The sequence below is a fragment of the Terrapene carolina genome, unplaced genomic scaffold (assembly GCF_002925995.2).
Source record: "Terrapene carolina triunguis isolate 2854851 unplaced genomic scaffold, T_m_triunguis-2.0 Scaffold23, whole genome shotgun sequence".
NCBI lineage: Eukaryota > Metazoa > Chordata > Testudines > Emydidae > Terrapene > Terrapene triunguis.
The window spans coordinates 9,111,325-9,136,175 of record NW_020664374.1 but is presented as its reverse complement, the minus strand read 5'-3'; positions in this window follow the sequence as shown (position 1 = coordinate 9,136,175).

Genomic DNA, 24,851 nt, shown 5'->3' with positions numbered 1-24,851 from the left:
ACACAAATAAACTGCATGACAAAAAGATTTATGATTACAAAATAATCTGTAATAATAATAATAAATAATAATTAATAATAATATTGCCTCTCCCAAGAGAATGTGCTATTACTGCATATAAGTGGTCTGTAACAGTAGCTATTCATTCTTATAACAGTCTTAGACATCCAGTGGCTGGTTAGGTTAATCTTGGCAAATATTCCTTTTGGATACTTTGAAAAATATATTATGTATTTTCTTTCTTTCTTTCTTTCTTTCTTTCTTTCTAGAGTCATTCCTCTGTGTCCAGGAGGTCATCAAACATCGTACCTGGCCTTCTGGCCAGATTCTAGAATTGTTTTAAAATAACATAATAAAATGTGAATGTATATAAATTGTTACTTTCTCTACAGTTATGAGCTAATTTTACTTTGATTTCTGTGGGGCTGTTTACATTACTATTCTCAGTTATATCATGTTTTTTTCTGGTCTAAATGTACTGTTCTTAAATTAATCTGTGTTCTAATCTGTTCAGAAAATTAACCTGGATAAGAATCAATTTTCACAGAGCAATGTTAAAACAAGAGGTTCTTTCTTAGGACCAGGTGTTACTTGGCAGCAAACTAGAGGAATTCTCTGTAGCCCTAGCATTTCTGAATTATGGATCTAGGTCTTATTGAGTACACAAGTTTAATTTATTTTAAGATATATTACATTTTCAAAACAAATTTTCATCAGTTTTGTTTTTTCCAATATGAGGCTTTTCTTAGTGACTGACGTGAGGTATGCTTTGAGAAATTCTGTGATATAGCATGGACTCCTTCAGTTTTAAAGATTCTCGCTTCTGAATTCAATTGTTTTGTGACTTGATCAAAATGTCACTTTGCTGTAAATAAATAAACAAACAGACTGCATAATTGCCCCAGAAGAACATACCGAGGGGATTGTTTCATCTATCTTGTGCTGAGTAGTAACATTAGAGGACTCCATGATTCTAAAATTAAACTGGCTGTTTCCTAAGAGAGCTATTTATAGAAGTGCTGAAAGAGCAGCTAACATTCTAGGCATGTGCACACAGACTAGCTTCCTGGTGCCTCCTCCAAACTCTTCTCTCTCACAATCTGTACTCCTCCCTTCAAGTGCCATGCAGGTTGTGATGTCTTTCCTTTTAACAGTTTTTGCTGTTGTATCTTTTGTGCAAGCATTTGCTGACTTGCTGGGGCCAGATGTTACTAGTACATAGCCCACCCTAGGGACATGGGTCCAGATTTTTAAAGGTATTTAGATGTCATTGCATTCAACACTGCAACACCTAACTGACTTAGGAGCCTAAATCATATTTGCAAAAGTAATTTAGGCACTTAAGGAGTCTAAATCCCATTGACTGTAAATGGGATAATGGCTTCTAACTGTCTACATCCCTTTTGAAAATGAGATTTAGGTTCCTAAATCATTTAGGCATTGCAATGCTGAGCACAGCAATGCGTAAATACCTTTAAAAATATGGGCCATTGCCTTTACCACCAGCTCATTGCAACCTTTTTGGGCTTATCGTCCTTCAAGTGTGCTGGTCTTCTTTTTGTTGTTATCACTGTTGGTGAGGGACTTGTTTTCACTCTGTTGCTGCCTTCATTCAGTTGGGTGGCATCCTGTTCGTCCCCTGCATTGTTTGTATATCTTGTTTCTGACTCATGTCAGATCAGCTGATGGCTGAGGCTCTTTCTAAATCTTGGCCTTAGCTCTGTCTGAGCAGATGTGCCAGTTTTCTGCCTCTACTCTGCAGTTATCTTCAGTTTTGACTCCACCACTGTACTAGTCTGTAGCTACTTCGTGTGCATGTACCCCACTCCAGCTTGGACTGTTGCCTTTTGCTATTTCATTGTGGGTCTGTGTAATAGTTGGACCCATGCCTGCTCACTTGTATGTAGTGGCTTCAGGTCCTTGGCTCCTTTGTTAAAGCAGACTGCCTGCTTAGATTGGTGTTCTCTGAACTGTTTCTGTGTCCTGTTTCTCATTTCTCTGCTGGGTTGCTGCAGACTACCCTCATGGGAAACAGAGTTTTGGTTTTCTGACTGTGACAGTCTGTACACTTATGTTCACCCTTTTTACACAACTATGATAAATTTTGTACAAAGTATGCTGAACATTATTGTCCTGGTAAAATATGTGTGTCAACATTGTATGTAAAGTGAGAAAATTCTACTGTTTGACTTTAATGAGACATGCTCCAAGCAGGTACAAACCAGTTCCTCAGAGACAAAAGACACACTGCTGCCTCAGCCTGGTATAAAAAAAATCAAATGGACTATCACCTTATTAAGCAGCCATTCTTTGGCAGGAAGAAGGGTGAGTGAGAAATTTTCATCTTGGCAATGGAACACCTGGAGGTTCCCATGTAAACAGACTGGCTGTCATCTAAACCCCAGCTGGAGATGATTCTCAAAGAGGAGGAAAAGATATAAAACTTAGTAACAGAGACCCTAAATCACCTTTCTCTCCTCAGCTCTACTCATGGCACCAACGTTTGAAAGCCAAAGGAAGAATCATTGAATTAGGGAAGGGTCCTTGCTGAAGGAATTCAGCCAGACTACTGTAAGCATGTGGTAAGAAAAATCGTTTTGCTTTAAATTCACTTAGCTTGTTAAGTTAGGTATTAGTTTGTGTTTTACCTTTTATTTCTTTGTAACCAATTCTGACTTTTATGCGTTATTACCTGTAATCACTTAACATCTATCTTTCTGTAGTTAATAAGCTTGTTTTATTGTTTTACTAAACTGGGTTGTGTTTGGATTGAAGGGTTTCGGAACCTCCATTTGAGATAACAGTGTTTGTACATATTATTTTCTATTAATGAAATTATGGACTTTCTATAAGATTGTATTGTCCAGGACGCTACTGGGCAGTACAAGACGCACATTTCTGGGAACAAATCTGGGACTGAGAATTTGCTGGTGTCACTCTGCTATATAAATCAATGAGCTAGAGCACTCATATCATTTTGCATGGTAGAGGCTGTGTGTGAACAGGCCAAGAGTGGTTGTTCTCACACCAAAGCAGTGTAAAAGGCCCCCAGGTTGGAGAGCTGAGAGGGCACAGCTGTTCAACCATCCAGATTGTACTATGGATAATGTCACACTGACTCATCAGTCCCTGTGTTGGGCTAGTACCTAGTCCCTGGAAGGATGTATTATGATGGCTCAGCATTGCCAGGTAGGGATCCCTTCTTGTCTATTTTGTCTAGGTCATCAGTCTCTTGGCTATCTTTACTGCTGATTCTGCCTTCCCATTGTTTTGGGGGAAAACATCAGGTATTCAAGTTAGCATTTGGCACTGATTTTTTTGAATTCTGTTGCAGTGTATTGTGGCCCAGTGTCCAAGCATAGAATGCCTTGCAAAACGTGCCTTCAATTGCACACCTCGTGCAGTTCCATGCACACTCTCAGTTGGGCATTCATGCCTGGCCAGTAGATACACACCCAGACATAGGCACTGACTTCCCTTCTTTCCTATGGGTGCTCGACCCCCCTCTGCTCCCGGCCCTGCCTCACTCCACCCCTTCCATGAGACTCCTCCCCTGCCCTGCCTCTTCCCACCCCTGACCCACCCCCATTCCAACCCCTTCCCCAAAGGCCCCACCCCAACTCCACCTCCTCCCTGCCCCCATTCCAACTCCTTCCCCAAATCCCCGCCCCAGCCCCGCCTCCTCCCCCGAGCGCACCACATTCCCGCTCTTCCTCCTCCCTCCCGGAGTGTGCTAATGCTGCCAAACAGCTGTTTGGTGGCAGCCAGGCGGTAAGCGCTGGGAGGTAGGCGGAGGAGCAGGAACGCAGCATGCTCAGGGGAGGAAGAGGTGGGGTGGGGGGCGAGGGGAGCTTGGCTGCCAGTGGCTGCAGAGCACCCACTAATTTTTCCCCATGGGTGCTCCAGCCCTGGAGCACCCACGGAGTTGGCGCCTATGCACCCAGGCATGTCTCTATCCCCAGGTGTGAAGCATGAATCTGTCTCATGTCAACTTTTAAATCTGATGGGATTACAGCTAGGTCTGTTTTAAATAAAACCACATCTTGCTCACACAGCACATCCCTTACCTGGTAGTAGGGGTAACCTTCTGTGACACTTGGTCCTTATGATATGGCTAACTCTGGAGTTGCAACAGATTTACTTCCTGTATAACCCCACCTGTTTGGTACTTTGTTAAATTGCTTTGAGCCTCCCATCTAAGATGTGATGATATTTTAGCCTCCTGGGCAGTACCTAACAGTGATGCAGTCTCAATATGTATTTTAGTCATTTAGGTGCACTCAGCAGAGGTTTCTTTATGATGCTTTCTAATGGCTTGTGATCAAATTACACATCCATCTTGTGCCCAGCAGTGAACCGATGGAATCATTCCATTCCAAATAGCACAGCCAGGAGCTCCTTTTCTATCTGAGCATGTCTGATGTATTATATGTTGGGTAATAAGATGAGAGGACTCCATGTTTCTAAAATTAAACGCTTCCTTCCTGCAACATGTTCTCCTCCCTCCAAGTTCGATGCAGGTTGCTACCGAGTTCATTCACATTCAGATCTCATCCTTCTTGTATAGGAGGTCAGCTGCTTTTGCACACCATCTTCAACGTTTCTGAGGCCTGTGTGTGGCTTTTCATAGGGTTAAGATCCACATATGGTAAGAGGATGTGGATTGGGCTGGCTGGGGGCAGAAGTGGACACCCATGTACTATGATACATAAGAGTACCTTGATGGGTGATGGATGGATAGATACTGGAGAGGCTGGTGGACACACATTTTCTCCTTTGGCACAGCAGAGATTAACCTGAGGGTTGAGGATTTCTGGGGCTCCTTCAGCCCTGGAGGCAAGCCCCACAGCCATTTCCTGGGGAGGGCAACCCCCCCCCTTGACAGAACAATTGGGGAGAAACTCTCTGAGGGGATCTTCACAGAGGTTTTATCCACTTTAATCCCCTCCCATGGGTTTTAGCACAGAAAGGGCCAAGCTGGCCCATATATACTTGTTGACATGCTAAACAGTGAACAAAAAATTAAAATACTGTGCCACTTGCTGAAAAATAATACAGATCTGTGTAAAATCTGCATATATATTGAGGAATTGGTTAGTTCCTTGTTGATTGTACATAGGCGCCGATTTCCCCTCTGTCTGGTGGGTGCTTGACCCCGCCCCGCCCCTGGCCCCACCCCGCCCTGCCTCTTCCCTCCCCTGCACCGCCCTCTCCCCACCCCATTCCACTCCTTCCCCAAAGTCCCCACCCCACCCCGCCTTTTCTCAACCCAGCTCCGCCCCTTCCCACCCCCTTCTACTCCCTTCCCCCAAGTTCCGCCCCTACCCTGCCTCTTCTCCTCCTCCTCCCCTGAGCATGCCGCGTCCCTGCTCCTCCCCCTCCCTCCAGGAAAGTCCTAAGCACTGCCAAACAGCTATTAGGTGGCAGGGGGGCGGGAAGTGCTGGGAGGGAGGGGGAGAAGCGGGGACACGGTGCACTCGAGGGTAGGGGAGAAGAAGGAGGCAAGGAGGGGGCAGCTTGGCTGTCGGTCGATATGGAGCACCCGCTAATTTTTCCCCATGGGTGCTCCAGCCCTGAGTTTCCAGTCCTGGGTCAGATTTTTCAGAAGCGTTCAGAACTCAATGGGAGTCTGGCCACTTCCTATTTCTCTTTTGAAAATCTGGCCCATTCTGGAACAAATTCTGCCCTCATTCCCACCCATGTGACACCAGAATATTTTTCCATTCTATTGTTCCTTAGCCCAATCCTAAAAACTCTTACTCACATTGGTTTCAATGAGGATACTTGGTTGAGTAAGCACTACTTGAGTTAGGATCATTCCCTCTGTATGCCTCTGACTTAATCTGAACCCCCTGATTTCAGATTCTTACACTGATATCCTAACTCCATGAAAGTAAAATGTTTGGCAGGATGTACAGTTATACTGGGGGGACGTGTCACTGAGGGAACTTGCTGGGAACGGGATCATTGACTGCCCTGATTCTGATACCCAGGCTTGCCCTCCTCCCACCCCAGATAAGACTGAGTCTGGCCTGGCCAAGGTCAGGAGGAAGAAGGGCCCAGACAGGGGTGAGCCCCATCCGAGAGAGCAATCGGTTCCATCAAACAGAGTTGCTGTGCAATGCAGCCAACATGCTGCTGTGGCCACGCCCACTCCCACAGGGAGAATCAGGGGCATCAGGGGGCAGTTGGGGTGTCAGGGATAGGACTGAAGTGTGTGTCAGGGTGGATGCTCTGAATGGAGAGTGAGGGGAGTTTCTGAGACACTGGCTTGGCCCTCACAGTGCCTGCACCAGGGACAGAAGAAGTTGAGAGTGGCACGTTTAGTGACATGAGTAGTATATGGAAGTTTGCTGGGAGGCCTCACATGCACACAATATACAGGGAATGTTGGTGAGAAGTAAGGGGGAGACACCCCACAACTTCTCCTGCCACCACTAGAAAAGACAAAAGTAAGGCAGCCTATACAAATAGTAAGGAGGCCTACCCCATTCTAATACCCCCTCTTCCCATAATTGGAGCACAGCTTGCTGCTCAGTAAAGTATCTTTGCAATTAGCTCCTTACGTGCTCAAATCTCTAAAGAATTCAATTTAAAAACCCTTAGACAATTTCTACACTATAGAAATTGTATTTATAATCCCTGAAATATTAATGTCTGAGGACTTGCAGAGCACACACACATTTTTATAATTTTTTTGGACACACAAACCCTATCATGTTCACAACTTGAGTGTCTATGAAAAGCAGACCAGTAGAATGAGACTCCCTCCTGCAGGCAATTATCCAAACTGGATTCTTGACATAAGGACGTTTTTTCACTCTATGGCAAATTTTTAGAAATGGAAAAATGTGTAGTGATATAGTCAACAAAACATGGAGTAGCCAGTAGGGCCTTGCAAAGAAATGTATAATATGGATATGGACCATCTAAGGATATTGCAGATACCAAAAATATACTGAAGAGAGAACACTTGGTTTCTTTTATTGCTGCTTTTCCCCATCGCATCAAACACAGTGATTTATATTCTCTCTACTGATGAATTACTGTAATTTTAAGGATATATTCAAACTCATGTCTTTATATGCTAACAGCACATTTTATTGCTCCATACCAGCAAGTTTTCAAGTATTACAAAATGTCACATCCGAATTCTGAGGAACAATTTGATGCTGAACAAGCAGTCACATAACTGACTTTTTGAAAAAACTGCATTTGTTAAGTTTCTAGATGGTTTTTGGAGAAACTAAGGTTATTTAAAACTAGGATATACAAACATTAGTATGTGGCTAGGAGGCTGACTTAAATTCACCACCGAGGATGCAGTTGAAGACAAATGGCACATGGAAATCTTTAAGCCTTTGATCAGTGGGGAAATAAGTGTTTGTGAAGAGGAAAACAACCTGAAACTTATATAAAGGTGTGACTGGAGTCCCAGGGGAGCCAACTGAGGTCACTAAATTGGGGTGAACTGTAAAGAATGGGGCAGACAATCCCCAAAGCTGGTGGATATTCCAATACTTAGATTTACCAAGCCCGCACAAAACATCTTCTATAATACCTCACTGGTTACCCAGAAGCCAACAACACAGTTCCCTTAAAGTAACCCAGCCTCAGGCTTCCACCCAGATACCCAAGTCAAATATGATGAGGATTACTGAAAATCTTATTCATCATATAAAAAAAGTTCTACCAATCCCAAAGGATTACCTCCCAGATAAATGAATATTCCAGGTCTTATCCAAATGCACACTTACAGCCAATTCTTATTAACTAAACTAAAATTTATTTAAAAAGAGAGAATTGGTTAAAAGATCAGTAGACATACAGACATAAGTACAATCTTGAGATTCAGATTCATAGCAGAGATGGTGAGCTTTTTAGATGCAGAGTTCTTTCAGAAGTAGTTTACAGGTTATAGTCCAATGTTTATATTCAGGGCGGTCCAGTCAGGACTGGGATCTCAGTCCTTATGGCTTAGGCTTCCCCGGCATATGAAGCCTCAAGAAGATCTGAGATCACAGTTTCAGGCCCTCTTGTGACAGCTCAGAGTTCTTAGGCGAACAATAGGTACTCATGGGGACTTTGAAGTGGACCCATTTCCTAAGCATCATGGGTAATTATCCACACAGTTTAACATAAGACAATTGCCTGTTTTTCCACAATTCACAGATGATTTGCTATACATTTCAAAGAGAGATGAATACAGCGATATCCTATGTTCACAGTTCATTTAAATGTACTGATGTCCTTTTGATCTCTGAATTAACAAAATACAGCATAGACAGGGAACGTTTGATTACATTGTTGACCTATACCAATATATATGTAAATACACAAAACACAAACATTATCTACCCATATGTCTTTACGGTTGAATTTGAGTCATTTATCCTGCAGGATGCTTAACCGTTTCTGGTCACGCGTCACAAAAGGACTAGCACCTCAGCTGGTGTAAATTGGCACCATCCCATTACCTTCAGTGGATCTATATTGATTTACACTAACTGACAATCTTGCCCAAAGAGTTTAAAGTAATGTATGATCTCTACTAGGAATACAATAACAGATTTGGTTTTCTAATTTTTTAAATTAGGTATTAGCCAAACTCATTGGTGTATATAAGATATCCTTATGTCTTGTCTCAGTAACTCTTGTGAAATGTAATTTATTACAGTATTTGCAACATCATGTGCTAGTATTAATTGGACATAAAAGTTTTCATTTCCATTATAAACCACTATTTTCAGTCTCTGATAATTTTCTCAAAAATTCTCTTTTGGCTGAAGTTAGATATGCTTGATTTTAGTCTGAGAGATGCTGTGTGACAGGTGCTCAGGTATATAATTTTCAGCTTTGGAATTTTACCACTCCTTCAACATTATGAAGTTTTGCCATGAATCCATACAAAGCAGCTTCCATAAGAAATTTCTATATAGGTTCAGCAGTTTTGTAACAAGATACCATAAATTGTAGATATTGTATTTATAAATATGTGTGTTCTATTCTTTTAAGACAAAGTATAAAATATTTTTATTCTTTAGCTATTTTGCAAATCGATACATTGTGACATGTATTATTTCCTAAAATACAGAAAAAAAATCTTACTGTAACTTTTATATAGGGTTGCTATGTGAATGTCCTGTAGATATCTCAGCAAGCTGTGCTGTAACATAATATGTGTATAGCCTCCTAGCTGTAAATTGGAGCATCATTATGTTATTAATTCTCTTGGAACAACTATTTTCATGTTTTGTTTGGAAAGAGCTTTAGTTTTGCAACTGACGTGTAGGTACTTTAGTACTGTCAGGCTGTAGTAGAACGTCTGGATTATAAACAGAAGTGGCCTTCATTTATTAAGGTAGAAATTCAGTGCAGGAATTCCAGCAGTAGTATTAAAAAGGGCAGTTGCAGTGGATGTGGACAGAACTAACAATGATGCTAGCCAGCTGGTTATTTGGGAAGCACTATTGGAATGGAAGGGTCTCTTTGACCATTAGGCCACATTTTGACACGCTCTGGAGTATTAGTCCATGTAGACTTCCACCATGGAAAGTCAAATGGATCTATGGTGGCCCAGTAGACAAGTGGGGTTCTGTATTTAGAACATTGGACCAAATTGTCACTGACACAAAAGCCCTTCTCCATCATTGCCAATGTTAGCAATATTTGGAGGCCTAATGCAGACAGCCTACTGGTTTCATCACCGTATTATCTTCCTGGGAGAAGTCTAACTGACACATTGCTGAAAACACTGTTGTAAGCCAACCGGCTGTTTACACTAGGGCACGCAGTGATGCTATCTTTACTAGGTTAGCAACAATGCCCTTTTAAGGCCACTCTGGCAGTGTAATTGATGTGGAAGTAAATTACATGTACACCTACTTTAAGGTCGATTTATACGACAGAGTTTGTGGAAAGGGACTAGTGTAAATGAGAATCTGGTGCTTACATCTGCTAAACTGAAAGCTCTTTTTGTTTTCCTAGTTGCTAGTGGTGTCTTCTGTTAAAGTTTACTCAAAGAGGCATGCATGGTAGTTGGACGTCTAACTGCCATTGAAAGTACCCGGTAATTGGGAATTAGGTACCTAGTTGCCACTTTTTACTTTGACAATTTCCCCATAAGCTCTCAAATGGAAGAGCTATCATCATTGTCTTCCCTTTGCTTAATGCTCCTCAAATGTGGAAGCAATGATGATTTTAGTAGCATTGTGTCTGAAGTTGCTTTGTGTATATATAGTTAGTTCGCAAGGTTAGCAGCACTATGAATAATCGCAATCCTATATAAGGATAGTAATGGGAAAGCATCAGAAGTGTAATCACTTACAATTTTAGAGGGTAGATAAAAATCCCCTAGGATGATGAATTCCATGTATTGCTGCTGGAGAGTAGGCTGACCATCTGAAAAAAAGTGAGCTGCAGAACCATGAAAAGAATTGTTCTTTACCCCGTCTTCTGTAATTTGATGCAGTTTCTGCAACAAACTCACTTTTTTTTTTTGTAAAAACACAGCAGGAATAACTGTAGTTAACACTAAAATTAAATAGCCCTATCTGCCATCTAAATAATTTGTGCCAAATTTTGAAGTCAATGGCAGCTTTGCTGAATTAGAAACCTTATTATTTTCCCCATTATTAGCTAATAATAAAAAAGGTGATCACCAATGCTGTTAAAGAGCCTTGGGTGAATTTTAGACAGAAGTCATACAGTGAAGGTGACATGTTCACTGGTGTGTTTGCTTATGTCCAGGACTTGAGATGGCTAACAGAAATATTAGTGCCTAACCTCTGGTCCTCATTGTGAAAAAGCAGCTGCTAAATATAACCTGCCTCATTTACAGGGATAGCACAACTCAAGGCTTTCCTAATTTATAGATTACTTATATACTGTCAATGTGACTGCACTCAAGTTAAAGGTAATCAGTTTTAATGACTGATTGGAAGTTAATCCAGGCAATCATACAGAAAGAGGCCTAATATTATTTTATTGGCAGAGCTTCAGCTATCTTCTTCATAACCTCCCATTGCTTGTGTACATTTCTGATGATCAGGTGGGCTGATGTGCTTTATCTACTGTCTGATAGTGATCTCAAGGGGATGCCTTACATTGACCAGTGTGCTTCATCCCAAAACTGAAAGAAGGCAATGGATGACAATAATAGATGCTTATAAAGTGGATCAGAAAAGATGCTGATATAGGTGGATGTTTAGGATCTAAATGCATATGCCAGCAAAAGAGGAAAGATCACCTGAGGATAATTCAAGGATTACTTATTCAAGTTTTAATGCAATGAGCATGGAAGGGCCATAATTAGTTAAGGACAGTCTTGCATAGTCTGTGCATGAGGTAATATCTTTTATTGGACAGTTGGTGAGAGAGGCAAGCTTCTGAGTTTCCACAGAGCTCTTCCTTGGGTCACTTCTTCAGCTTCTGTGCAAGCTCAAAAGCTTGTCTCTCTCACCAACAGAAGTTGGTCCAATAAAAGATATTACCTCCGCCACCTTGTCTCTCTAATATCCTTGAACCAACACAGTTACAACAACACTGTGTGGGCCTGGTCTACACTACAAAGTTAGGTCGATATTAGCCATCTTGCGTCAATCTAGTTGTGCATGTGTCTACACTTAAATTTGTCTCCCACCGATATAAGTGCCCTGTTACGCAGACATAGTAACACCACCTCCCCAACTGGCAAAGAGCCATGGTCAATGTGCTGAGGTCGATGCAGCATGAGTGTAGACACTGCGTTACCTATGTTGAGCATAACAGTCCTCCAGAGGCTGTCTCACAGTGTCTGACACTGACCACTCTGGTCACAGTTGTGAACTCCACAGCCCAGGTGGCCATATACCAGAAGGACACTTTATCCATGAAGCCCCACAAGTTTTTGAAATGCAATTTCTGATTGCTTGTTGACCATACCTAGTAGCTCTCCAGTGTTGTGCGCAGCTGCCGAACCAACCATGCCAGCTGCACACTCCAGACACTCCCTGGCTAGGAGAAGACAGGAGATATTGGATCTCCTGGGCCTGTGGGGAGAAAAGGCTGTGCAGGCACAGCTCTGAACAAGCCATAGAAATATCAACATCTTTGAGCACATTACATGGGGGATGCAGGACCAGCAGCAGTGCTGCATGAAAGCCAAGGATATGCGGCAGGCACACGAGAAGGCCAGGGAGGCCAACAGTCAGTCCAGTGCTGAGCTACAGACCTGCTGCTTTTCAATGAGCTGTATGCCATTCTTTGCAGAGATCCCACCACAACTGTGGGAAACCTCTGAGGAGTGTGAGTCACAGGCCCCTGGTGTGAACAGCAGGGTGGAGGAGGAGGATGGGGGACATACGACCTGGGGGGGTCCAACTATGCCATAAGGCAGGACATGTTTGAGACTCCACAACAGTCCAATCAGTCCTGTCAGTTGAGCACGGACGAGCCCGATGCACTGGAAGAATCTTCGGGTAAATGTGTAAATTTATGTCGCATTGCAGTGATGGTGCCCCCAACTTAACAGTACACAGCTATCGACTTTGAATTAATTTACTCCTGTATAAGAGGTAGTGGTACAACAAAGAGAGGTAGAGTTGTTATTGCCCTGTACAGTTAGATGGGGAGAACAGAGGCATGCAGAACAGTTTGTTTATGTGCATAGGGATGTCCCTTGAATCCTCATGAGAGATCTCAATGAAACTTTCATAAAGGTACTCCACAATTTTCTCCCAAACACTTCTAGGGATGACAGCCTTATTTCTTCCTCCATGGTAGAACACTTTCCCACACCACTGAATGATAACTTCAGCAGGCACCATTGCAATATACAGGCTAGCAGCATAAGGGCCAAAACAGCTTTGAAATGTCAACAGCAGCAGTGCTCTTTCTGCCTTTGTTACCTGCAAGAGTGAGATATCAGCTAAAATCACCACTGCCTGTGGAAAATGGTGCCAGTATTCAGTGCCTTTGTACTATACTCATAGTTTCATGCAAACAAGCAATTCCTTCCTCATTTTCCTCACCCCGTTGGCACATACTCACATTAGCTGGTGCTCTGAGTGGCGTCATGCACAAGCAGTCCCATGCAGAAGTGTCACTAATTATGTCTTGTTTAAAACTTTAGAGAAGCAAGATAAGGGAGTGCTGAATCTGAAGTTTCACTTTCCTTTGTGACTATACTGATAATGTTACCTCTGTGTGTTTTATTTGCAGATGCTGCCATTGTGGCCTTAATGGGTTCCCCCTCCACATTGGCAGAATGCCTGCGCCAGATAAGGAGGACAAAGAAGAGGATATAGGATGACATGTTCATTGAGATCCTGCAAGCCAGTGCTTCATCAGACCGTTAGCACAGGGCCTGGAGGGTGAACATCTGGACAGCCTGGAGAAGGAAAGAGTGGAGAGGACAAATGCCCAGGAGTCCCAACAGCAAAAGGAGAGGGAGATGCACCAGGACATAATGGGGCTTTTCTGGCTGCAACACAGATGCTACAGTTTCTTGTGGACCTATAGGCTACAGGATCCTGGGCCTGACTCCCTCTGCAGTCCATGGAGAACTCCATTGTAGCACCTCTCTACAACCCCCATCAACTTTCCATGTGGCAACAGGTGCCACTGCCCTACTCCTACCACTCCACCCTGCGGGACATGAAAGACGTGGTTGCTGTATGTGCAGCTAAAATGCACATGGAAGTTCTTTCCCCTTCATAAGTTCTGTTATATTAATTTATTACATTTTTAATTGATTTGCTATAAAATTGTGCAACATATGCTGCAGAGTGCCTACCAGTTCTGAAAGCAACAAATTATTTGTTACTTTACAGTGTGACACAATTCAGAGGATCTGTGAAAAATACTATGAAATAATCATAAATGTACAGCAAGCACCACAAAATTAATACCTGCATTGATAATGTTGTATTCATAAATGTACACCAAGTGACACACAATTTCCTAACAGGCCCCAAAACAGGAGGGCCACGTACAGCACAGTATACCACAATGCATCACTGTGGCTCAGTGTTAATGTGTTCCTTCAAAGCCTCCCTGGGCCGTATAGCTCCACGTTGAGCTCTTCTAATAGCCCTTGTTCAAACTCAGCAGACAGATGCTCCACCTCTGCCCTCCACCCTGGTGGCAACTTTTCCCCGTTTGCTTCACAGATATTATGCAAGACACAACAGGCAGCCATAACCATTGGGATAGTCTTCTCCCTGAAATCCAATCTTGGAAGTAAACAATGCCAACATTTGTTCAATCTACCAAAAGCACATTCAACTCTCACTCTGCACCTGCTGAGCCGATAGCTGAATCTTTCCTTGGTGCTTTCAAGGTGGCTGGTTGATGGCTTCATGAGCCAGGGTAGCAAGGGATAGACAGGGTCCCCAAGGATCACTACTTGCATTTTAACATTCCCCAGGGTAATCAGCCAGTTGGGAAAGAAAGTCCTTCCTGGGTAAAGAAAGTCCCTGTTTGTAGCTTTCTGAAATGTTCCATGTTCTTAAAGCGAGCATCATTCACCTTCCCTGACCTGCCCACATGATGTCAGTGAAACATCCTTGGTGATCCTCCAAAGCTTGCATAACTATAGAAAAGTAGCCCTTTTTGTTAATGTACTCTGCTGCAAGATCCAGTGCCAAAATAGGGATATGCATGTCGCCTATTGCTCCCGTTGCTGCGAATCCATCCACTATATCCTACAAGAGTCACATCCTGTGTAGCAGGAGATGATTAAAGGACCTGGACACTTGCATGACAACTGCCCCTTCAGTGTGTTTTTCAACTCCAGAATGATTTCCTACTGAATGGTAGCAATCTGGCATTGCAAGTTTCCACAGTGTGAGCCACTTGCTTCTTCACTGTCAGAGTAGCTCTCATTTTGGTGTCCCTGTGCTGGAAGATTGGGGAAAGCTCAGCACACAGATCCAGGAATGTGGCCTTGTGCACCCAAAGTGCTGCAGCCATTGCTCATCATCCCAAGCCTGAATTATGATATGATCCTACCAACCAGCCTTGTTTCTCAGTCCCAAAACTAGCACTCCACCATTTGCAGCTTCTCCATGAATGCCAACAACAACCTTGAATTATATCTTGCTATGTCCCACAGCAATCTGTCCTCCAAGGAATCATCATGTTCCCTGCTCATGTGGTTCTTCTTACAGCTCTGCAAATACCAGAGGATCATGCGTCCTTTGCTTGCAACTCTTATAACAATAGGGCACAGCTGTGCAGGCTCCATGCTTCTATCAGAGTTGGTGAATTGCAAGAAGGGTTTGTGGGATTTTGAAAAAAGGGGTGGAAATTATGGGATATAGATGATATTATGGGATGGAGAAGACAGTTGCACGCTGGGAACTTGACCCCTTTTTCCCAGTCACCCCTGCACAACTCATTTCAGTCTCATCATGCATTTCCAAAGGCAAAGAGCTGAATGCTGGTGATTTGCACACTAGAATATCTACCTATGGTGCACTGCATTGTGCATCAATACAAGCTCTCCTGGTGAGTATGTGCATCGCGGACACAAGCCAAGTTTGCATGCTCACAAGCGCTATACTAACTACAGCGGCTTTATGCTGATGTAACTTATGTCAACCAAAGTTTGTAGTGTAGACATAGCCATAATCTATGCATAACTCTTATATCATGCATGTAAGATTCTTGCAGAGTGACATGTTCTCAGAGGGAGTGAGGTACTGAAACCAAGGCACAAACCAGCTGTAGAAAATGGTAAAACCAAAGAAATAAACTTTTTATTGGACTATCTTTAGAACCAGGCAAAGGTGCCAAATTGCCTGTTAGCAAGCAGAGGTCTGATACCCTGCAAGAAGGTTTATTCTCCTCAAACTCATTCTCTGGTAATCCAAGGAGACATTCAGGAGATTCAGAGTGAGGGTATGACAGTGAGAAAGAAATTTGCTGTTTGTTGTCACCTGGTTTCTGTGAATTGGAGGAACAGTAGACAGTTATATCATCCAGATAAAATGAAAAGCCAGGAAGCCTCAACAAACAGATAATTTCTAGTGGAAAAATACCAATTGTATCATGAAAAAAAATGTGTTTTTGTCATTTTCACCAAAATTTCCTGTGAAAAGTTTTCAGTTTTTCAACCAACAAAAAAATCAAATCAAACTGCAAAAAGCCAAAATATTTTCAGAAATAATTCTCAGTAAAAAATTAATAGTTCATATGTTCAGTTTTCAATTAAAAATCAGTTTTCATTTTATGGCTTTTCATTAAAAACAAAGTTTTGTTAACAATTAAATATTTTTTACAAAATAACATTTTTCATTTCAATTACTTTTCAACAAAAAATATCATTAAACAAATTTCAACCATCGCTAATTTATTTGTAAAAATGAATGAGGATGGAACTGAATCTGAAAGGCATGAATTTGTAGTGAACCTCCATCATTAGTATGAATAGGAAAACAACAACAACAAAACATGAGATCTCAGTTGGGAGAGCTAAAGTGTATTTGGAAATAAAACTAATATAGGTCTAATTTGCTGAAGGCAAAGGAGCCATAAGCGTGTGTTGTAATCGCATCAGCTCTACACAATGGCTATTTGTCAGTGATAATGGTGTAAATAACAGTCCTGATGTTTGCTGTAAATATCTAACTTTTTGTAGGCTACAATCAGATTATATATCCATGATGAAGCAATGATTGGTTCATTAATGTCCATTACTGGCAAAAACTTGATCCCATAAAGTCAGAGAATGTGATGTATGAATCATATGACTAGAGTGACTCAGAAATCAGCCAGTGGTGGGTGGTGTAACTTGATTATTAGATCCACATTTTCAAAAAAGGGACAAAACCAATTATGGTAATGGGGAGAGACTTGCTGAATTACTATCCCTTGACAGTCTGCCAGCCAGAAATGAAGAGAGTGGAGTAAGTCGATGCCAAGAAAATTGGCTCTTTCTTCAGTAAGAAAATGAGGGAGCAGGTACCTGAGAGACCATAGAAAAGTGGAGGTCACCCAACATTTTTATTGGAGATTCAGCCAACTGTGATTCTCCAGTGTTGGGAGAAAAAATATGATGTGTTCAAATTCAGAACACTGACCTTTGCTTCCAGGTCCAGTAAAAAGATTACAAATGCTGTCAAAAAAAGTATGAAAGAAGTTGAAGGATGTACACGTAATGGTGAATAAATAGATAATGTATGGAATGAAAAATCTTAAATTTGGCTTAGCCTAAAGCTGTAAAGTATGGAGTGAAGTATTATTATAATTTCCACAGCATTTTGCCAATGCAAAACGACTGTAAAAACTAAAGTGAAAAAGCAGTTGAGCTGTTAAGATGTTCTGGATCTCACCTCAAATTGTTCTCCCATTGGAAGGTATATATGGTGCCAGTGTAATCTGAACATCTTGAAATCCATTGAAATCAAGGCTTTGGGTCAGGCCTATGGTAAACTTCACTGTTATGCGCAAGTGTTTCTTGTTTTACAAAACTTTCATGAGGAAACATGAGCCAGATTCCTGGGTTGCACCAGAGCTCTGCATGGCACAGTTGAGGAGAGGAGTGGGCTCTGATCCCTGGGGCTACTGAGGCCTGTGTCATCCCATAGCATGATTTAGAGCAGCCTCAGAGCTTCTTTAAGTTCTGTTGGCTTGTAAGGTCCTTCTAAGGGTTGTTACATATGCTGGAAGTTCCAAGAGCCCAACACACCTCTGTCCATGCCCTTCCCAACCCAGCACAAGCTCTGGCCATGTCCTTCCCAACCCACTCCACCCCACCACCCTGACAGATGCTTTGCATAGCTTGGCTCTAAAAGGGGATAGTATAGAATCATGATCCAGCTCATAGTAGAATTTAGTGAGATTGGGTAAAGTAGGTGAGGTAGGAAACTCAGTTATACATTCCTGAAATCTTCCTGTTTATGACTTAGTGTAATTTAAGAAAAGATATATAAATGTGCTAAAGACTCTCTTTGTTCTTTGAGTGATTTCTCATGCACATGTGGGATAGAATTGGTTCAAAATAAGAAATGCAAATGTGTATTCCTGATACATTTATGAATATTAAATATCATCTATGAAAGAATGTGTCTGGCTTCAAAAGATATATCTACTAATTTAAATGATAGGCCAAAATTTCCTCCCAGTTGTACCAGTTAAATAGGGTAGCTCTAGTACAAGTGAGTGTGAAATCTGGCCCTTTACTGTTTGCTCTGGCATTATAGTATAGTTTTATTAGCATGAAGGTATGGTGTATAAGCATTTATATGTCTTATAGATTTATTGGAGCTTTCAATATAAGTAAGTTGGGGAAAATGGAATTTTGAGTATATTCTGAGGATAATTTTCTGATCAGATATGTACAAAAACTTACTGCTGGATAAAAATACCAGGATACTTAAAAAAATCATAGTTACAATGGTATAATGACATTAGCACTCAAATCAAACAATTACTTTTGTAACAGAGGGAGTAACTACCATTGACAGTGAAGTGATTTAGGCAGTGGGAAAACAGACTCTCTTCCTTCTGAAAAACAGAACCGCAAGTTTCTGTTGAACTTGTTTGAGTAATACCTGATCCATCCCACAAAGCTAGGTTGACATAAGTCACCTTGTGTCAACCTACTGGTACAATTTTTCTCCTGCCAACGTAAGCGACCCATCATGGCAATACAATAAAAACAGCTCCCTGAACGGCGTTGAGCCATGGTCAACCTACCAAAGTAGATGCAGTACAAATGTAGACACTGAGTGACCTGTGATATCCATAATTGTCCCACAATGCCTGACAGTGACTGCTCTGATCACATTTGTGAATTCCACTGCCCAGGAGTCATAGAGAATAGAAACCCTCTTCTTCTCCCTCCCCATTAAAACACCCTGCATAATTCTTTGAAATGCCTTTTCCTGATGCCCAGATTGGTGAGCACACCTAGCAGCTCTCTCTTGCTGTGTGCATCTGCCAAGCCAACCATGCCAGCTCCATGCTCTAGATGCATTCCTGCCTGGAGTAGACAGGAGGTACTGGATCTCCTGGGCCTGTGGGAAGAAGAGGCTGTGCAGGCACTGCTATGGACCAGCTGTAGAAACATGGACATCTACAAAAAGATTGCATGCAGGATGCAGGCAAAGGGGTATGACAGGGATCAGCAGCAATGCTGTGGGAAAGAGAAGGAGTATTAAAATAGTGTTTATATACCTTCTATATACATTATCTATTTCCAAAAATTGCTAGGGAGGCACTGTATATTAATGGATAGCTCAGAGCCTGAGAGGCAAAACCAGTTTCTCTTTCTGGATCTGCCACTGATTTGCTGTATGAACTTGAATAGGCCATTTAATATTTTCTGTGACTCATTTTACCAATAGGTGTAACACAATGATTGTGGGGGCACTGTGAATCCCAGTTATATCTTTGTCAACTGATTTGACTCATCAAATGAAAGGTGCTATTACAAGGGCAAAGTACTATATTGTATCACTGCCTCCATGTGGTCTCAAAGTAAGGATCTTAGGATGAAAGTAAACTGTAAACAAGGTCATCAGACTGATAATCTTTACAGAACTTTCTCATTTCTGCCAGCCTTATTTAGAGATTTCTCAGTGTGTGCATTCTGAACTGTTGAGTCTTAAGAACAGTTCAAACGAATGTAGTGGATGCTCCACAGGAGGCATCTGTTGTATTGTGTTGTTTTTTGTCTTTTACTTCAATAATATTTAAGAACAGAGGTCTCCCTGTTTGAGAGCCAAGACTTCATCTAATGGTTTTCAGATATCAGAAATAGATAAGAAAAAAAGCAGAACAAGGAGGCAGCATTAGTGACAATAAAAATGCACAGCATTCTTATAATTATTTCTGGATTGATCAATACTGTGTAAGTAGAAGCAAAATTCTGAATCTTACAGAACAGTGGCTAATTTATTAATATGGAAACAGAAAACTTATTGTGGAGGCCATGTTCATGGGGAAAAATGTGCTCTAATGTAATTAATTTCCTGAACAATCTTGTAGAGGAAGAGAAGATTGGGTTGCAGTTAATCAATTAAAAGTAATATTTATTTGCAACTCTTTTGTTTCCCAATTGGACATGCAACCGTATAAATCCGATGTAAACATAGACAGATGGAGTCAGAATCTGCTTTGACCTTTGAGAGAAATATAACACAGTAAGGAAACAATGGAAGTGATATGCTTTTCATGCAAGCTGTCTTCATTGCCACTATCTGAAATATACAGATCCTGTGATTTTTTAGCAACAACTCTGCAGCTGACATTCTTTGTCAGAGGACAAATAGTTTTAGCTGGGTTCTCAACCAAAAATAAACTGGTTCCATTTCTTTACATAAACAATAAAGCCAAGGCCCATCCAACTTTTGTCCTTCAACACAATTCAGCTGATTCAGTGCAGCGTCTCAGACCTCTGATTGTGGTTTTTCTCCTCTCTTTATAACTGATTCCATTAAAGACAATGTGGGCCAATCAAGCTAGCGTCAGAATGGAAAGAATCACAATATATGAATATCCACCAAAATGCCCTAGAATCTTGCTTTGGCATGACATATGTGAATGACAATTCTACATATTTTTTCCATTTAAGCAACCAGGCAACAAATAGTGCATCTCTGGGTGCATATTTGGTGGTCATCATTATCTTTCCATTGTTTCTTTTTGATTACTCAATGCAATGTTATTCCTTATGCTAATGACTTCCTTCTTTATTACAGGGAGTCCTATTGTATTGCTAACTACTTGAAAATATTAATTGCAAAGATATTAATTGGCAAGCCCAGTAGCAGATCTCAGATGCACAGACAGGGGTATGGTCAGCAAACAATTCTTCTCACTTTATGAAAGTGACAAGAAAATGGCCATTCTATAGAATAATGGCTGGGAGCTACTTATCCTGTTCCACATCCTGCCCGTGGAGAATCCTGGGTCATTATTCTATCATTTTTTTCTTTTAGGGGACCAAGTAGAGAGAGGAGAAATATAGGTTGAATGTGAATGTGAACCTCTGGTCCTGATAGCAAACTCCTCATTCTATGTTGTTCACTTCTCCAGTCCTCTCACTCCCCTCTGTATCCTTTGGCTCTTCTTCACACTGTTCTGTCTTCCTTCTCTCTCTCTCTCTCTCTCTCTCTCACACACACACACACACACACACTTGTTCTTATCTTATTTCTCTTTTCCCCCTTTTTCTTACCCCTACCCTCCCTGAATTGAATTTCCCTCCCACACTTCTCCTTTACTCTCTGTGCATAGGTACTATTAAAATAATATTGTCTAAAATGATGTTGTCACCTCTCAAGATTGTATCACGATTCCCGAATATTTGATGTGTTCTAAAATCCACAGCTTCTGGAGTCATAGGATTATGTGAAAATCTCAGCTTTCATAAAAAAGGGAAAGCATCTGGCCCTCATAGCTGCAGAAAAAAAGCTTGAAAATGTGAATGCTAATGTTTCCAAACAAACAAACAAACAAACAAAAAAAAACAGATGGCAAGCCCCTTCCCCCAACAATTTAATGTCATAATTTTGGAAGGCAGTCTGACTCATATTTTTGAATATCTGAGGCTGGCTAAACTGCTAAAATCCTGATTTCTGAAGTTGTTTGTGTGAATGCTTAGAAGATGTAGATGTGGCAAACGCATAAGAAAGAAATTAGTGGTGAAGGGTGAGTTTTTATCAGAAGGGAGCAAGATAATTCAGCAAGCACGTCTGGTGGTGTGAAGTTTTATTTTATTTTGGTGTGGCTTCGTTTAGTAAGGATATGATATAATTAAATGTAGTGTTGTTACCTGGGGTTCTTTCAACCCAAAGCTCTTGGTAACTTTTACTCTGTGAGAGGTGGTATCAGGAAATAAATCAGGGGAGACACGGCCATCTGACTGATAGATGGCTGGCACAAACAGGACAACACAAGAGTGCTTTCACTTAAAGCTAAACTTTACTTAGTCTCCAGCACTTACACACATCTGCAACAGGTTAGTAAAATTCCCCAACCCTCGATAATTACCGGAGCTGAGTGTGGGTCTTGAGTGGCACAGCAGCAGCCCATCTGCCAGTGGGGAACACAAGATGCATCCAGAGCGAGAGTCCAGTCCTGAAGAGTCCCACTCCCTCAAACTTTTCCCCCGTATTTATACATTAGTAATAGAATGACATGTCCCTTAAAGAAAACTTGTCAAGCAAGCAGTTTGAATGGTCAAGCAAGAGGTTCCTTCTGATTATTGATTAACCGGGTGTGTTTTTTTCCAGAGTTTGTAGCCTTGAGACCCTGTTAGACACATTCCTGAGGGAACATCCTGCTCTTCTAAATTGTATGTATCAGCAACTTCAATACAATTCTTATCAGGAAGGACGTGGGGTCAAGCTGCCCTTTCTGTGGCACCCAAAACCCCCTGCCCTCCTGCCTTGGTCAAACTGAGGCTACGACATGGCCAATTTACAGCCTGCTGACTTGGCTGTTTTTAGCAATGAGCAATACTGGTTTCAGGCACTTTATTGGTCTGCCAAATTCTCCCCGTACAGTGTGAAAGTGCATTAATAATTATATGAAAAGAAAATTTTCATCCCATCGTAACTTTCCAAAATCAAACATTTTTGCAGTGTGGGTAAAAAAAAAACAATCAAAATTTGATTTTTGGGGGGACAAAATAAAGAGCCATTTTTTAGGAAAACACTCCCATTTTTTGACCAGCTCTGATTCACTATGTCCTTTCTCAATTCTTGCCTAATGCCTTGATGTCCTGTGACTTGTCCCACAGATCCTTTCCACACAGAACATTCCATTGGACAATGAGCCTTCAAACATTTTTGAACTTTCAAAGGCAAAGAAACAAACAAGGCAGATTTTTTGTTTAGTTGAATTTTCATTTCTGTTGTCTTATTACAATGTTCATGATGTTTAAATGTGCTTTCTTGTAAACCTTTTGTGATTATCAGTTTTGCTTTGATGTAGTCATCCATAAAAGCCATTTATTTCCTTATAAAATCCTTTACAGTAAACATAATTCCAAATCCAGTGTGGCTAAACTCTAAAGGTCAAAAGCAGCACATGGAGTTCTACAATACAAGCCAGGACCTTTCTCATCTGTAGTATGGAGGTATTGTTTAAGAAGGTTACAGACTTAGAGGAATAGTCTCCTCTAGGATCAAGATGGAGAGTTTCATACATAGAGAATTGAGACCTATAGTCTCTGAGGGTATGTCTACACTACAAAATTAGGTCAATTTTATAGAAGTTGATTTTTAGAAATCGATTTTATACAGTCGATTGTGTATGTCCACACTAAGTGCATTAAGTTGGCGGAGTGCGTCCTCACTACCGTGGCTAGCATCGACTTACAGAGTGGTGCACTGTGGGTAGCTATCCCACGGTTCCCACAGTCTCCGTCGCCCATTGGAATTTTGTGTTAAGCTCCCAATGCCTGATGGTGCAAAAACATTGTCGCGGATGGTTTTGGGTACATGTCGTCAGTCGCCCCTCCCTCAGTGAAAGCAACGTTAGACAACCATTTCATGCCAGACACCAGGGCAATTAGAAGAGCACAGCAAGGCGCTCTGCGCATCAGAGAGGCTTTGAAAACCAGTTTCATGACTGGCCAGGCTTCGGTGTGACAGTTGTGTGTGTTTCTCCTTGATGCAAACCCGCCACCTTTGTTGATTTTAATTTCCTGTAAGCCAATCACCCTCCCTCCTTCAAAATAAAGTAACTATTGTTTTGAAAGAATGCATTCTTTCTTTATTAATTAAAAAAGGTAGCCCGGGTGGGGTAGGGGAGGAGGGAAGGACAAGGCCACATTGCTTATTGTAGCCACACTAAAAATCAAACTGTTTGAATGACAGCCTTCTGTTGCTTGGGCCATCCTCTGCAGTGGAGTGTCTGGGTGACCGGAGCCTCCCCAGTGTTCCTGGGTGTCTGGTTGAGGAGGCTATGGAACATGGGGAGGAGGGTAGGTGGTTATACAGTGGATACACCGGGGGTCTGTGCTCTTGTTGGCTTTCCTGCAGCTCCAACCAGGGCCGGCTCCAGGCACCAGCTTACCAAGCAGGTGCTTGGGGCGGCCACTTCGGAGGGGGCGGCACGTCTAGCTGTTCGGCGGCAATTCGGCGGACGGTCCCTCACTCCTGCTCGGAGCGAAGGACCTCCTGCCGAATTGCCGCCGCAGATCGAGATCGCGGCTTTTTGTTTTGTTTTGTTTTGTTTGGCTACTCGGGGCGGCTAGAACTCTGGAGCTGGCCCTGGCTCCAACAGATGCTTCATCATGTCCGTTTGCTCCCCCATTAGCCTCAGCATTGCGTCCTGCCTCCGCTCTTCGTACTCACTTAATTCTTTCCTGGCTTCTGCCACTGAATGCCTCCATGCATTAAGCTGTGCCCTATCAGTGCGGGAGGACTGGTTGAGCTCGGAAAACATGTCATCGTGAATGCGTTTTTTTCGCCTTCTAATCTGCGATAACCTTAGGTACAGAGATGATAGAGGGAGCGTAGAAATATTCTACACTCTACAATTCTGGAGGGACTATCTGGTCACCTGTGCTGCTGAGTTTGCCACACTGACCAAACCGGAAATGAAATTCAAAAGTTCCTGGGGCTTTTCCTGTGTACCTGGCTAGTGCATCGGAGTTCAAAGTGCTGTCCAGAGCGGTCACAATGGAGCACTCTGGGATAGCTCCCAGAGACCAATACCATCAATTTGTGTCCGCACTACCCGAAATTTGACCCAGCAAAGTCGATTTTAGCACTACTTCCCTCATCAGGAAGGAGTACAGAAGTCGATTTTAAGAGCCCTTTAGGTTGATGGAATGGGGTTGGTTATGTGGACGCATTCATTTTTAAATCAACCTAACAGGGCTAAATTCGACTAACTCCGTAGTGTAGACC